The 17,308-nt window shown below is 35.6% G+C and overlaps 1 long non-coding RNA gene across 1 annotated transcript in view; it reads left to right on the top strand.

Annotated features, from left to right (window-relative positions):
* The window catches only part of LOC118143755 (uncharacterized), a 335,343-nt gene that overhangs the window by 12,011 nt on the left and 306,024 nt on the right, over positions 1–17,308 (top strand). The window contains exon 2 of the long non-coding RNA XR_013524184.1: positions 4,696–4,761. This is a non-coding gene — a long non-coding RNA (uncharacterized LOC118143755). The remainder of the gene's footprint in view (positions 1–4,695; positions 4,762–17,308) is intronic.

The raw sequence follows: 17,308 nt of genomic DNA, 5'->3' as shown, positions 1-17,308 counted from the left end.
ACTTGGCTCTCAATTTGAACATATTATTATTTTTTTTTTAAAAGAAAGGCAGACTGCCACATGCAGTGCCTCATTCAGATGTGTCTGGAGTCTTGGAAGCTTGACTACCCTATGTTCTCCTACAAATGGATTTTGAGAGCTTGTTTGGAGGTTCTAGTAGGGAGTGCAGCTATTTGTACACCTTTGAGTGAAGACCAGTCCTCTTTTATCAGGGATGATGGTCCCCTTCAACCAAGCACACAGCTTTGGGAGGAACACACATGGAGCTGTGAGAAAGAAACAGGACACCTGCCTAGCCAGGCAGATCAGCTGAATCAACCCTGTGATCAACAGGGTGATAAATGTCACAGCCAGACCACCGACAGATCTAAGTTTGAACATTACTGATGTATAGAAATGCTGCTAATTTTTATATATTGATTTTGTATCCTAAAACTTTACTGAAGTTTTTTATCAGGTTCAGCAGCTTTTTGACAGTCTTTAGGGTTTTGAGTGTGTATAATTCTATATATAATATGTGTGAGTGTGTGTGTGGTTTTAATGTTTCTTTTAACATTGGTTTTCAGCAATTTGATTGTGATAGTTTATTTGTTTGTAGCCTACTTGTACTTTATTGAGCTTCTCAAATCTGTGGGTTCAGCATTTTAATTAAGTTACAAATATTTCTAACCATTATTTCTTAGTTTTTTCTTTTCTCTGTTACTTCTTTCTGCCACCCCAAGTACATGTATATTATACTCTCTGATATTGTCTCACACTTCATAAAGGTCCATTCCTTTCCTGTAGTCTTTTTTCTCTTGGTGCTTCAGTTTGGATAGTTTCTATTGCTATATGTTGAAATTCAATGAAGTTTTCTCTTGCAAGTTCTAATCTTTGGATATAATTCCTTTGAAATTTTTATTTCAGTTATTGTATTTTTCAAAGCAAGAAATTTCATTTATTGTTGTAAAAATATCTTCCATTTTCTTTCTTTTTTTTTTTTTTTTGAGGCGAAGTTTCGCTCTGTCACCAGTCTGGAATGGAGTACAGTGGCGCGATCTTGGCTCACTGCAACCTTCGCCTCCTGGGTTCAAACGATTTTCCTGCCTCAGCCTCCCAAGTAGCTGGGATTATAGGCACACACCACCACACGCAGCTAATTTTTGGATTGTTAGTAGAGACAGGGTTTCACCATGTTGGCCAGGATGGTCTCTATATCCTGACCTCATGATCTGTGTAAGTGCTGGAATTACAGGCATGAGCCACTGCTCCTGGCCACCATGTACTTTTACATGGGAGGAAGTAGAAGTTATTTCCAGTAAGTTTAAGATTAAAACTTAATTTCTGAATAGTTTATTAGAAAGTCTGCATCCATGCTCAGGAGTTTATGACTGTTGGACTACACAACAGAATGGGTAATTGATTTCATTACCCTTCCTAAGAAAAGTCATCATCTGTAGAACCTTTCTATTGGGCATCTTATTTTGAAACTCAGCCATTCCTGAGTTGAGGTCTTTTTTGGTTAAATGTCTCCAGAAGATAAACCTTTGAGTTTCCATTAGGGTGGTCCAGTAATTCTCTCTTTAATTTTTTTCTGCTATATGGTAGTATTCAGAAGATATTTTTCTCTGAATTTTGATATTTTCAAAATTAGTTTTAAATTAAAATCTGCATGATCTTTTGTTCATACTATTTCATGTGTTATGATTTCTATCTTGCTTTTACTTCTTTAATCACTTTAGGTTTACTTTGTAGTCTTTTTCAGATTGTTGTATTACCTACAGTTTTTAGGCCTTAATCCTCCTGTTGGTTGCATCTACTTTTTCATATTGTTATTTGTTTCCTTATATGTCTTAAAATTTGTGATTATGTGTAAGCAGTTTTTATTTGCTTATGATGGCACCCTTTGGATTTTATATACATATGTATATGCATATATACATATATACACACACACACCTATACATACATGGCTATGCATGTACTCATAAGTACATGCATATACATACATACATAGAGCATATTCACACATCTATGTATATGTATTTATGCACTTATATTTTTTAATTTAGTCAACATTTCAATTTATTTATGGATGCATCTTCCATATCAGTTTAGGGTGACATATGGCCGAAACATGCCTGGAATTTCTTTGAAATGTTAGGATGATTATGTATATTTGGGTGTGCTTGTATGTAGGCAAGGGAAAGGAGTAAAGGAAGAACAGTTTTGTTTTCAATGACAGAGAAAATTTAGTACATTTATTAGTGAATTCACATTCCCTCTCTGCACCAGAACTACTGGTCCCTTGTAGTGAAACTATTACCTTTTCTTCACACACATTTATCTAACCACACACTGAGTTCTTTTAAATGTACCACCGAAAAATTTCTCCACATTGTGCACTGCCTCCTCCTTATTTCAGACCTTTGTTATATTTCAATGGATTCAGGCAATATTTCCTAAAAAACAAAACAAAACTCCCTACATTCTGTCTTGTTCCCACTCATCCTACATGGACAGCATAGAGATCTCTCTTAAACACAAGTCTGATCATATCATTCCTTACCTAAAATGACGGAATAGTTTCCAACTACTCAGGATAAATGCAAAAATCCATAACATGTCCCAAAGACCAGCATGTTCTGTTCTTGCCTCATTCTATAGCCTCATGTACATTTCTTCAGCTCACTAACCCTTCATTTCCTTGAGTGCACCAAATTCCCTTCCATACACTACTCACTCTGCTTATAATGTTTCAGAAAATTATCATTAAATTCTTATTTTTATAATATTTTAATTAAGTGTCGCCATAGACTATGAGTTCCAGGAAGGCAGGAACCAGTCTTGTTCAAGTTCTTAAGAAAGTACTTGGGACACAAATTATATGCAATAAATATTTGTTTAAAGAAGAAAGGATGGAAAGGACATGACATAGCAAGGACTTTAATCTGAATGAGCTTTTGTTAAAGTGAAATTGATCAAGCTATAAACTAAGGTAAATAATTGACAATCCATTCCATTCTAGTTTTGATAAGAAAGGACAATAAATGAACTTATTTTCTCTCCTCAGTAAAGAAAAATGACATTTAGAAAGAGGACTTTAGGAATAGGAAAAGAATAAGCATTTTACTACCTTCTTATTTTCGCTGACTTAGCATGGAATGAATATTAAAGTTGCAACCTGAGATCCTGAGACAATGTCTTCCTACTGCTTCAGATACAGCCAATTCTGCTTAGCACGACTTATCATGTTTTTGGAACATTGTTTGAATAATGGGGACCTAAAGTAGCCAGTTTTTGGGGGTAGTTTATATTATAATAATAAGGAATTATATAGGTCTAACTTTTATAAGAGAAAAGAAAGAATTATAACCTCTTGTTTTTAGTTTGCCATTGTGCTTTTTCCCCCCAGAGTAGAGTTTTTAATTAGCATTCTGTTTTTTAATTAATAAAAATATTGTATATATTCAGGCAGCTTATAGAAAATTTTTGATCCTTACAGTAGAGGGCAGCAGAGGAGCACATCTCAAGACAAAAATCCTGGGCCACATCCAAAGTCCCCTTGTTAGGGCTCCCCTTGGAACAATGTGTAGCTATGTCATTAAGAGGAAGACAAGCAATTTGAGAAGATAGAAGTTGAGAAGCTCTAGTGACTATGAAGTTGCTAAATATCTCAAAATTTGGAAAACTCAAGGAATTTTTTTTGTCTTGATTTTTGAAAGTATGTCTTTTATTCTCTCGGACAGAAATATGCATGAGGTGCATAATATTATTAATGGTAGCAGATCCTGGCTTTTCTTACTTTTTGTCTCTGATGATTCACCCTTGCTTTTAGTGAAAACACAAAAGTGATGAGTTTTAAATGGGTTTGTGTTCATTACACAGATGAAGGGAGTTTAAGTATAAGCTGTAAATATTTTTGATCCTTCTGAAGACCATAGTTAGAAATTTATTTCTATGTTTTGTCATCTTAATATTTTTCTTGTTTTCTTGAGTGAACTAGGAAGGTTACTGAACTTAGAGAAATATGTTCTGTGGCATTGTATACCTTGCACTATGAGACATAGCAAATCACAGAGGCAAAGCACATGCCAAATGACTCCAAAGATACTTCTGTTGACTGAGAAGCAGTGAAATGCATCGTTCAGCTAGGATGAGGCTATCAAGTGAGAATATGTAGGTTTCATTGAATTTATATAAAGCCCTAAAGTCAGTAAAGCTTGACAGATGGAGCTATCATTTATGTTTTTAGGTTCTCTGTCACAGGAGGAAGCAGAAGTTGAAAGGAAAGCAAGTGTGGTGGTCTGCATAAGATACTTGGTTGTACTTCTGGGCCAATCAATCACACAGAGTCACTGTTTTGTTTGTTTGTTTGTTTGTTTTTGAGATGGAGTCTTGTTCTGTCACCCAGACTGGAGTACAGTGGCACAATATCGGCTCCCTGCAACCTCCATCACTTGGATTCAAGCAATTCTCCTGCCTCAACCTCTCAAGTAGCTGGGATTGCCCACATCTGCCACCACATCCTGCTAATTTTTGTATTTTTAGTAGAGATGAGGTTTCACTATGTTGGCTAGGCTGGTCTCGAACTCCTGACCTCCTGATTCATCCGCCTCGGCCTCCCAAAGTGCAAAGTGCTGGGATTACAGGCATGAGCCATCGCATTTGGCCGAGAGTCACTGTTAAAATTGAAATGTGTCCCCTTTTTTACAGGAAAATCTATTCAAGAGTGGTGCTATCCCTAGTCCCTGGAAGACTTTGGTAGTTCTGGATAAAAAGGTAAATCACACAATAACTGGATATCAGGTTATTGATGACATTTGGCCAGAGAAAGCCCCCAATGTAAAAAAAGACATTTTTTCTACTGCACTAAAAAATTAACTGTAATAGAGTAGTTTCTATAGTGTGGAAGCAGATTATCTTCATGATGGTCATTTTCTTCAGTTAGGAATATATTCATCTGTGGCAAACAAATAATTTTGATCATAATAGCCATAATCATCATAATAAAGTTTTAGGGTTAAGCCTATCCACAACATGATTGTCTGAACATCCTTAAGTGCCCTGTATATTTTTTAAAGGCACTGATATAAAAAATATAATGTTTTCTTACAAACTTTATATCCTCTTGTCATCAATTTCATGTCTCTTTGCTCTCCAAGTAGAATGAGAGGATGAGACGGAAGTTGGAAGTCAATACACTTAGAAAGCCAACTGGCCCAGTAAACAATCACTGGGCACATTTTGTAGGATCACCTGACAGTTTTAATGTCCAAATAAGCATCAGGCTTTGGATCCAGTTCAAATTCACACTTAGCCTTTACCTCTGGCAAGAAAGTTCCAGCTGCAGTCCTCATTTATCACATCCCCACAAAGAAGGCACTTTCAGGTGCTGTGGCCCTGCATCATTATGTAAGCCGAGGTTTTGTTTGATTCTGCAGAGTGCAGAGATGGAATTCAATTTGAATGCTGGCATTTGAAAGAGAAAGGCATTTTACTAGTGACCTTGTGGATAACTTTCTGCCAGAGAGGTAAAGGCTATCTCATGCTAGGTTCTGGTGTTGAAGGCATTATTTCCTACAAAGTGCAGAGCTATTTGCAAATACCGTGTACTGTGCATTACTAAGCAATGCAGATGGCTCTGTGTATTTCACTCCCTGGTGATTTACTTGGGATAAATAGAAAACGGTTTATTGGAGGTAAAAAGCACCAAAATAATCTACTCTTTACATTTCACAAATTAGATACTCACTTGTTCTAAGAACGATCTCTTTGTAATAACAATGTCATTTGCTTTAATCAGAGAGGAATCTAGCTGAAATCATTCCCAGGGAAAAGAAGTTTCAATTTAAGGGGAAGAATAATTAAAATAGAGAAAAGACTACAGAAGTAGGTGGACAAATATTCACAAATACATTCTTCATCTCTCTGACGTCAACAAGATCTTTCTCTTCATGTTAGGGTTTCTCTTACTCACTGAAATTTCTAGTAAACAGGGGTGAGAAAGATTCTATACATAAACCAGTCATTTAACAACAATTCAAGAAAACAGTTTGAAATGCATTTGTTTTTGGTCAATGATAATTGTATTTACGCCTTGAATTTAGACTGATTTACATGTCTACAAGTGGTAAAATGAGTAGAACTTATCTTTTGATTAAGCATAAGGAAGAATTTTTTAAATCCGGGATTCTCCATGAATGAAGCATTCAGTTCTGTGTAACTCAACATTTTCCATCAATGGCTGAGCCGCTACTTGTTAGAGACTGGGTAGAAGCATGAGATATTAAAATGGTTTAATCATCAAAACTCTGGTATTTTCGCATTACTTTATAAAACAAAAAAAGAGATGAATTTTACGAACAGTATTGCATGTAATTCAGTAGTAAAATGCACTTGAAACATTAATCCATCTTTATAAAGGACCAAAACTTTGAATAGCATTCACTTGTCTAATATTGTCTTGACTCAGTTCAAAACATAAGAGTTCTTTGTACCTTCAATTTTATTTATTTATTTACTTATTTTGAGACAGAGTATCTCTCTGTTGCCCAGGCTAGAGTGCAGCAGATCTCAGCTCACTGCAACTTCCACCTCTCAGGTTCAAGTGATTCTCCTGCCTCAGCCTCCAGAGTAGCTGGGATTACAGGCATGCACCACCACACCCAACTGATTTTTGTATGTTTAGTAGAGACAGAGTTTCACCATGTTGACCAGGCTGGTCTCACACTCCTGACCTCAAGTGATCCACCCTCCTCAGCCTCCCAAAGTGCTGGTATTATAAGTGTGAGCCATCGCACCTGGCTTTACTTTTTTTTATGTATATATATATATTCTTCCTGGGTTTTTAAATTATTCTGTTTAGAACAAGTTTCTGGGCTGATGATTATAGAGGTCAGCCCTAGAGAGAGAAGATGTACCTCATCCACCTAAAGAGAAGAAGGAACTTCTGTGTTTAGAAGCTATGCAAACTTTCCTGCTGAAGTTGTCATTCTCCAGCAGGCTATAAATAGCTTCACTTGTGTGAAAGGGAACCTCCTAACTCATTTGTAGCAGATGAAATGTTTAGCAGCACATTGCATCTACTTTATTGGTCTGGTTATTTAAGTTCGGTGGTAAGCTGACAGATGACAGAGTTCCCATTTAAATCTTAGAAACAAAGAGCTCCAAAAGAAAGCTTATTAAGGGTAATAGAATGAACTTACATGTCCCTAGTTGATGAAGAGGAAATGAGATGCCTAGTAAATTGCTCACTAAATGTCTTATCATCCCTGGCTCTTCAGTGAAAGCCCACCAATGGATTATTCTATTGTTTGTAATGAGTACAGATACAAATACAAGGCATCACTGTCATTTGTTAAACAACATTTTTAAGGCTTTTTGACAGACAAAATATGTTTTATTAAACATATTACGTAAGCAGAGAAAGTTATGTTAAGTATGTTTAAGCTAAATGTGAATAACCAAACTTATCTAATATGTACATAAAAATTTTGAATTAATTTAATGTAAGTAAAAGTGTGGGGGTATTTCTTTTCTTTTCAAATACAAACATTTGCAAGTTTTAATTGGGGGTATTCATGCTATCAGTTTGAGTCAAGTTAAGACACATGGCTGAAAAAAAATCTTGAAATGTAAAATTAATCACTACCCTCTAGATGGAAGAAATGGAATACTTAATCATATTACTGTTTTAACAACAGTTAAGACAAATTAAAAAAATATATCCAGGACCAAGTTTCTATAATTGGAAAAATTTAAATAAATCACTTAGTATTTCATTTGTGATTCTCTACATTTTAAAGTGGCCAGTTGTTAGTTTTCAACATTTTACAATTCAAACATTAATATATTCTGACTACACATTCATCCAATTCACTAATTAGTGAGGTTTATTCATTTCCTGCAAGTATTTTGTCCAGACAAGTTACTACTCTGGTATCATTAACAGTACCCTGCAAAGATGATGATTGGTAGATATTGGAAAATCTGGTTGGTTTCAAAACATTATTATTACTTAATAATGCAAGATGAATTCATCACACTTGTGTGTCTCTGTTTTTCTGGGGAAGATTTGCTTAGTTCCCAATTAGTGAAGCAAAGTGAAAATAGAGTGCAAAAACTAAGATTGTCATTAAATGTTATGAAGTGAGTAGAGAAGAAAGGAAGTAAATCTAATGGTGACTGACTAAGAAAGGTCAAAAACTATATCTAGGAAAAATTGGGAAGAGAAAAGAATATGTTAAAAAAGTTAATTGAAGCACAACATTATTATTCTTAATACCAAGAATGAAATATTTATACAGATTCTAGGGCAATTGTTTCATTGTTATCTTCATTTATAGGTTTTGAGCTGAGAAAAGGAAATCTTTTATGTTACTAGAAATGAATTTGTAATCTAGTAGAATATGCCTTTGACCTCAAGCCAAAATAAATAAATAAACAAATAATTGCTTCAAAAGGTGTAAAATTGTAACACTTCATGAGCACAATTATTTGGCCAAGGATCCACATGGGGCGTGTGGTTTACTTTCAGCCAATATGTAAAATTATCAGAAAAGCTATACCGAACTGGTTATTCTCCATAAAAGTTAATATGCCGTTTTTACCCCTAATCATTTGTGAAAACATTCAAGAAAACATTTTCTCCATATGCTTCTAACCCTGCTCACCTCCATTTTCTTTGTTAAGTGATTAGTCCCTACTGTCAGCAGAGAGCTGAGAATTTTTTCTGAGCAGTTTTCTCCAATCTTGCCAATCAACAAATATTTACTGGGACGTCTACAATATGGAAAGACCAAGGGTTTTGGTACTATGGGTGAAAATTTAAAAGTATAGCACATAGTTGTACTTTCTGTGGGAAACATAGCATGTATGCACGTGAAAAGATAATTAAGAACAAAGGCAGTTGATTTAAGGTGCTCAACATGTTGATCGTATGGAGAGATCATGACAGGTTGGGATACAGAACAATGTCATAGAAGGCATCTCTGGGAAGACACAAGAAATGACAACTACTTGTCTCTAGGGAAGGAAACTGGAAATTGAAGTAGAAGAGATGTATGGTTTTTACTGTATACCATTTTGTATGGTTTTATTTACTTATCCTCTTATAATTTTTTAGTTAAAAATGTTTTCTTAAGGCAGTGTAAAACTAAGGTTTAGAATTATTTTTAGTTTTTCTCCACAAAGTTGGTTTTTGATGTATTTTGTTATAGAAAATTATCCTGCTGCAATTCTGGAAATACTAGAGCAATAAAGAACTAGATGAAAATGTATAATGTACCAGCTATTTTTTAGTATAATTTTCTTTACTTTTCAGATTACTGATATGGAACACTGAAAAAAAATTTTAATTGTTTTGTTGAGATGTAATTTACATATCATGTAATTCACCCATTTACAATACACACCGGAATGGTTTCTCTGACATTGCATTCTGTCAAAAAGAAACCTCATACCCTTTAGCTATCATCTCCCTCTCTCCTCATACCCCCAATCCCAAGCAGCCACTGAGCCCTGAGCAGCTACTTCTCTCTCTATAGACTTCCCTATTCTAGAATTTTATATGAATTGAATCATATAGTATGTCAACTTTTGTAACTGGTTTACTTCACTTAGTATAAAGGTTTCCAGGTTCATCAGTGTTGCAACATGCATCAGCATTTTGTCCTTTTTACTGCCAAGCAAGATTTTATTGTATGATATTGCACATTTTGCTTATCCATTCCTTAGCTGATGAACATTTGGGTTATTCCCACACTTTTTGGCTGTTATGAATAATGCTGCTTTGATAATTCATGCACAAGTTTTTGTATAGACATATGTTTTGTCTTGGTTATGTATTTAGGAGTTGAAGTGCTGAGTCACAGGTTTATTCTACATTTAATTGTTTGAGAACCTGTCAGACTGTTTTTTAAAGCTGTTACATGACTTGACATTCCACCAGCAGTGTATGTATGTGGCTTCTGATTTCTCCACATTCTTGGCATGCTTATTATTGTCTTCCCTTTATGATTCCAGCCATCCTTGTGTGAAGTGGTTCTCACTGCAGTTTTCATTTTCAGTTCCCTGATGATTAATAGTGTTGAGCATCTTTTCATGAGCATGTTTGCCATTTGTATATCTTCCTTGGATAAATATCTAGTCAGCTTCATTGCTCATTTTTTAATTGGCTTGTTTTTGTTATTGAGTTGTAGGTTCTTTACATATTACGGATATGACTTCCTTATCAGATACAGGATTTGCAAATATTTTCTCCCATTCTGTGGGAGATAACTTTTTTTGCAATCAATACTTTAAATAGATACATTACAATTGTACATATATATGGGATACATGTGGTATGTTGATAAATGCATACAGTATAATGATCAAATCAGAGTAATTTGGGATATCCATTACTTCAAACATTCATCATTTCTTTGTGTTGAGAACATTTTGAATCTTCTCTCCCAGCTACGTTGAAATATATAATAAATTATCATTTAACTATAGTCACCCTACTGTGTAACTGAACATTAGAGCCTACTCCTCTCTAACTGTATGTTTGTATTCATTGACCAATATCTCTTTGTCCCCACCCCACACTCTTCCCACCCTCTGGTAACTACCATTCTCCTCACCTCTTCCTAATTTTTTTTAGCTTCTACATATTAGTAAGAAAATGTAATCTCTGTCTTTCTGTGTAGGCTTGTTTCACTTAGCATGATATCCTCCAGTTCTGTCTTGCAGTGGCCTGATATCGGCTCTCTAAACCTAAATAATTCTTTTGCCTCAACAAACCCCTATCCCATACCTGGGACAACAGGTGCGCCCAACAATGCCCAGCTAATTTTTGTGTTTTTTTTGTAGAGACGGGGTGTTGCCATGTTGGTTAGGCTGGTCTGGAACTTCTGACCTCAGGTTATACCCCTGCCTTGGCCTCCCAAAGTGCTGGTAGTACAGGTGTGAGCCACCATGCCTAACCTGTCCTTTCGATAATAGCGATTTTAACTGGGGCTACGTGATATCTCATTATGGTTTTGATTTGCATTTTCCTAATAAGTGATGTTGAACATTTTTTCTATACCTGTTGGTCATTTGTATGTCTTCTTTTGAGAAATGTCTGTTAAGATATTTTGCTGTTTTTTAAATGAGGTCTTTTTTTTTTTTTTGCTATTGGGTTGTTTGACTTTCTTATATATTCTAATTATTAATTCCTTGTCAGTTGCACCGTTTGTTTATATTTTCCCTATTCTTTAGATTGTCTCTTCACTTTGTTGTTTTCCTTGCCATGCAGAAGCTTTTTAGCTTGATATAATCTCATTTGTCAATTTTTGCTTTTGTAGCCTGTGCTTGATCTTACTCAAAAAACCTTTGTTCCAGATTAATGTCCTGGAGCCTTTGCCCAATGTATTTTTCTACTAGTTTCATAGTTTCAAGTCTTACATTAAGGTCTTTACTCCATTTTGATTTGATTTTGTATATGGTAAGAGATAAGTGTCTAGTGTCATTCCTCTGTGTGTGATTATTGTTTTCCCAATACCATTTATTGAAAAGGCTGTCCCTTTTCAATGTGTATTTTTGGCAACTTTGTTGAAAATGGGCTGCTTGTCAATGCATCTATTTATTTCTGCATACTCTATTCTGTTCCATTTTTCTAGGTGTCTTGTTTTTCATGCCAGTGCCTTATTAAACTTGGTTGTATATTTTGAAGTCAAATAGTGTGATGCATCTATGCTTTGTTCTTTTTGCTCAAAATTGCTTTGACTATTCAGTGTCTTTTGTGTCCATACTAAATTTTATAATTTATTATGTATTTCTGTGAAAAATGCCATTGGTAGTTTGATACAAATTGCATTGAAGAGATCATTTCCTTGATGGTGTTCTTTGAAGTGCAAACATTTTCAATTTTGAAAAAATCCAAATTATCTACGTTTTTCTTTTGTTGCTCCTTATTTTGGAGGCTTATCTAAAAATCTTTTGCCAAATTTGAGGTCATAAAGATTTACTCCTACATTTTCTTCTTAGAGTTTTATATACTTAGCACTTACATTTGGGTCTTTGATCAATTTTGTGTACTTTTTTTTATGTATGGTGTAAAAGGAAGATTTGATTTCATTCTTTTGTGTGACTTTCTGCTTGTCCCAGCATCATTTGTTGAAAAGACTATTCCTTCCTCATTTAAATGGCCTGGGCACTGTCGTTGAAATCAGCTGATCATAAATACTTGATTTTGAGAGTTCTTTTTGAACTCTCAATTCTATTACTTTGGTCTATATGTCAATCCTTGTGCCAGTACCATACTGTCTTGATTATTATTCCTCTGTTAGTAAGTTTTAAAATTGGGAAGTGTAAGTTTTCCTATTTTTTTCTTCTTTTTGAGATTGCTTTGGCTATTCTAAGTCCCTTGTGGCTGCATATGTTTTAGAGTGAAATTTTAAATGTTTATAAAGAAGGGAGCTGGGATTGTGATAGAGATTGTATTGGATCTGTAGATCAATTTGAGTAGTAGTATTCCACCTTATTAACCCATGAACATGAAATATTTTTTATTCATTTATGTGTTTAGTTTCTATCAGCAATGTTTGGAGTTTTCAGAGCATAAGCTTGGTACTTTTTGTGTTAAATTTATGCTAAGTATTTTATTCTTTTTGATGTAAATATAAATGGAATTGTTTTCTTAATTTCATTTTTAAATTGTTTATTGAAAATATATAGTAACACTTTTGATTTTTTAAAATATTGATTATGTACCATGCAATCTTGTTGAACTAATTTGTTAGTTCTAATAGTTTATGGTGTACTCTTGAATGAACTCATTTGAATTCACTAGTTTTGTTTTTTGTGGTTTTTTTGGTTTTTTTTTTTTGAGACAGAGTCTCATTCTGTCACCCAGGCTAGAGTGCAGTGGTGCGATTTCAGCTGACTGCAACCTCTGCCTCCTGGGTTCAAGCAATTCTCTTGCCTCAGCCTCCCTAGTAGCTGGGACTATTGGCACATGCTGCCACTCCCAGCTAATTTTTTTGTATTTTACTAGAGACAGGGTTTCACCATGTTGCCCAGGCTGGTCTCAAACTTCTGAGCTCAGGCAATCCACCCACCTCAGCCTCCCAAAGTGCTAGGATTACAGACATGGGCCACAGTGCCTAGCCATTTGTTAGTTCTAATAGCTTATGGTGTAGTCTTGCCATGGAAGAAGAAAAATAAAAATAAATGTCTATCTGCTTATAGATGCTTGCATGGAAAGGTGAGAGAACCATAAGCCCCATAATTAATCAAAATCTGTTGTTCTGTTGGTTTATGTTTTCCTCCTACCTGCCTAGACTTGGAGTCTAGTTTCTCAGTTCCCCAATAGGTAACGAACCTGCCCAAATGCTTACATGTTAACCAAGCTCATAGCAGCCACCTCTTCCTTCTGCATCTGGATTAAGGACATTTGATTTCTAAATCACAATTTCAAAGAAAAGAGAAGAAAAAGAAATTCTGAATATAAACCCTATATTTCAAACATTTACATATCCTTTTCTTCTCTATCTCATGTGAATGAAGAAAATCCTAAAGCAATTCTTGCTTTCCAAAAAGAAAAATGCAAGACAGTTTATTATATCTTTCTTTTCAAATTTGAATTTGAGTTTTAGATTCAGGAAATACATGTGTGGGTTTGTTATAAAAGCATAGTGCATGCTGCTAAGGTTTGGGTTTTTATTGCTCTTGTTACCCAGATAGGGAACATAGTAATCAATAAGAAGGTTTTCAGCTCTTGCCTGGCTCCCTCCACCCTTCTGGAGTCCCTAGTGCCTACTTTTCCATCTTTGTGTCTACCTGTACCTAGGGTTCAGCTCCCAATTATAAGTGAAAACATGATATTTGGTTGTCTGTTTTGCATTCTTTCACTTTGGATAATGGCCTCTAGCTGCATCTATGTTGCTGCAAAACATGTGATTACTTTCTTTTTTATTGCTGCATAGTATTCTATAATGTATACGTACACATTTTATTCAACCCACCATTGATGGACATCTAGGTTGACTCCGTGTATTTGCTATTGTATACATAAACACATGTCTCTTTTTGGTAGAAAAACTTATTTTCTTTTGGGTATATACCTGGTAATGGGATTGCTAGATCAAATGGTAGTTCTGTTTCCAGTTCTTTGAGAAATCTCCAAACTGCTTTCCATAGTGGCTTAACTAATTTACATTCCCACCAACAGTATATAAGCATTCCCGCTTCTCTGCAGCCTCACCAGCAGCTGTTGTTTTTTGACTTTTTAATAATAACTATTCTAACTGATGTGAGATGGTAGCTCACTATGGCTTTGAATTGTGTCTCTCTGATGATTAGTGACATGGAACATTTTTTCATATATGTGTTGGCTGCTTGGACGTCTTCTTTGAGAAGTGCCTGTTCATGTCTTTTGCCCACTTTTTAATGGAGTTACTAGGTTTTTTCTTATTGACTCAAGTTCCTTATAGATTCTGGATATTAGTCCTTTGTCAGATGCATAGTTTGCAAATATTTTCTACCATTCTGTAGGTTGTCTTTTCACTCCATTGATAACTTCTTTTGCTGTGCAGAAGCGCTTTAGTTTGATCAGGTCCTACTTGTCAGTGTTTGCTCCTGTTTAAAATGCAGGATAATTTAGCTAGCTTACTACTTATTATCATTTCATAATATTGAACTAATCATCATTTCTTAGTAAAGAGATTGAGAATAAAAAATTCAGTCATTTCTGAGATCATTTGTGGATTAGCTTCTCAGTATCATTTCTCTTCTCCTAGCTTTCTTCATAGTGTAAATATCTGCCCTATTAGTGAACGTTTTTCAGATGTCTATTTTTAGTTTCAAATTCTGATTTTTTCATTTGATCCACCTGAAACTTTTGTTTTCATATTGAAATATGATTGTCAAACATGTTTTTTGCTTCAATTGTATTTGATTGTAATTGCTTTGAAAAAGTGTTTTTCAGTTCTTCGCCCTCCCTCATTAAATCTTAGGAATCAACTTAAATCCTCTACAAAATTCTTCATTAAATTTATAAGTAGAAATATGATGGAATTCATGATAGTTTGCAAATTTTTCATTTGCAGCATTTTGAATTATTATATTTGGATAGCTAAGCCTGAATGTGAAGAGATCATCTTATTTCCCTGGATCCTTAAAAGTTTTACTAAATTGATGATATGCTCAAAAGAATTTTTACTATTCAGTGTTCAACACTGCCATCTCTGTTTTCACCTTTTTTTTTTTAATACCTAGGAAGACATGGGAGAAAAGGGAAGAAGTTCTAAGTTTGGGCTCAGTCATCCAAACTACAGAAAACAAATGTTCAAAATGGAAATTCTGCAACAACAACAACAAAAAGGAAAAACTAACCTATGAAAAACTCCATTATAGGAGTAAATAAGGTGTCGTTATTTCTCTTCCCTTCCCTCCTTGAGTATTTCAGGAAATGTAAACTGGAGAGTGGTAGATGCCTGCTACATAGGTAAGTTTTGGTTTGTTTGCTTTATTGTTGGACATTTATAATAATTATATATATATATATATATATATATTTTTTTTTTTTTTTTTTTTTTTGAGACAGGGCCTCATTCTGTTACCCATGCTGGAGTGCAGTGGCACAATTTCAGCTCACTGCAGCCTCAACCTCCTGGGTTCAAGTGATTCTCCTACCTCTGTATCCTGGGTGGCTGGGATTACAAGTGTCTACCACCATGCCTGGCTAATTTTTGCATTTTTAGTAGAGACATGGTTTCACCATGTTGGCCAGGCTGGTCTCAAACTCCTGAGCTCAAGTGATCCGCCTGTCGAGGCCTCCTAAAGTGCTGGAGTTACAGGCGTTAGCCACCACACCCAGCCATGATAATTTTTAAAAGTCCATCTCAGGCTAGGTGCAGTGGCTCACACGTGTAATCCCAGCACTTTGGGAGGCCAAGGTGGGCGGATCACCTGAGTTAAGGAGTTTGAAACCAGCCTGCCCAACTTGGCTCGACCTTTTCTCTACTAAAAATACAAAAATTAGCCAGGCGTGGTGGTGCATGCCTGTAATCCCAGCTACTCGGGAGGCTAAGGCAGGAGAATCTTTTGAACCTGGGAGACCAGATTGTAGTGAGCTGAGATAGCGCCACTGCACTCCAGCCTGGGTGACAAGTGAAACTCTGTCTCAAATAAAAATTAAAAAAAAATTTTAAAAATAGCCCATCTCAATTTTTGCATGATTTAGGATGAAGCAATGAGTGACACGTTAATTCAGTTTTATTTAATTACTAAATAAATGGAAAGAAAGCAACTAATGAACCCACATGAATCTCTAGAAACATACAGTATTTTTAAAGTACAAAATCATTAATGACTTGCATTCCCCCAGAGTTCTAGAAACTCAAAGCTTTGGGAAAAAGTGAATTTTCTGTATATTTAAGAGGAGGAAATAGGTAAGTTGGCTAGATCCTATTTCTTTTATTTTAGTCAAAGCAGAATCTGAGACTCCTGGCTTTTCCGAGCTGCACCATCCGCACAGTCAGCAGTAGTAATAGCTTGGCAGTGGGGGCAGGAGGTGCAAGCACATGGCAACCCCTTTTATGCATCAGCTAATTCTGTGCTCTAGCTATAGCCTTGGGAACATGAGAAATCCCAAACAGATGCTTTTTCTAAAGGTAAGGAAGAAAGTAAAAACTGATCCTGCTAAAAAAGAGATAGCAAAAAGTACATCTGTGAATTATTTAAATCCGGCATTAAAAGGGTAATGCTGAAGAATTCATTAGCAAATTTAAACACTTCTGTGCAGTCTCTTGATAATTTAATTTTTTCAGCTACTTTATGCAAATTTATCCTCTAGTAGTTTTTAGTTTTATCTATCCTCCTGTCCAAAGCACCATAAACTAATGCATGTATATATGTACATATATTTTAAATTATCTAATATGCATAATACAAGTTGCTGTGTTGTTTCATCTTTGGCCATGCATTCAGCCAAGCTTTATGACCGTCTTCCATGTGCCAGCTTGGTGAAACTGTGGGAGGAAGCTGTGTTCTAACAGAAAGGGTATAGGGCCAGTCTGTGGCTCACACCTGTAATCTCAGCACTTTGGGGGCCTGAGCCAGGCAGATTACCTGAGGGCAGGAGTTCGAGGCCATCCTGCCCAACATGGTGAAACCCCATCTCTAATAAAAATACAAAACAATTAGCTGGGCATTGTGTCAGATGCCTGTAGTCCCAGCTACTCAGGATGCTGAGGCAGAAGAATTGCTTGAACCCGGCAGGCAGAGGTTGCAGTGAGCTGAGATTGAGCCATTGCACTCTAGCCTGGGTGACAAGAGCAAAACCCCATCTCAAAAAAGA

This window comes from Callithrix jacchus, chromosome 11 (assembly GCF_049354715.1).
Source record: "Callithrix jacchus isolate 240 chromosome 11, calJac240_pri, whole genome shotgun sequence".
Lineage (NCBI taxonomy): Eukaryota > Metazoa > Chordata > Mammalia > Primates > Cebidae > Callithrix > Callithrix jacchus.
The sequence above is the reverse complement of the archived record's forward strand: the minus strand, read 5'-3'. Positions and strand labels throughout refer to the sequence as shown.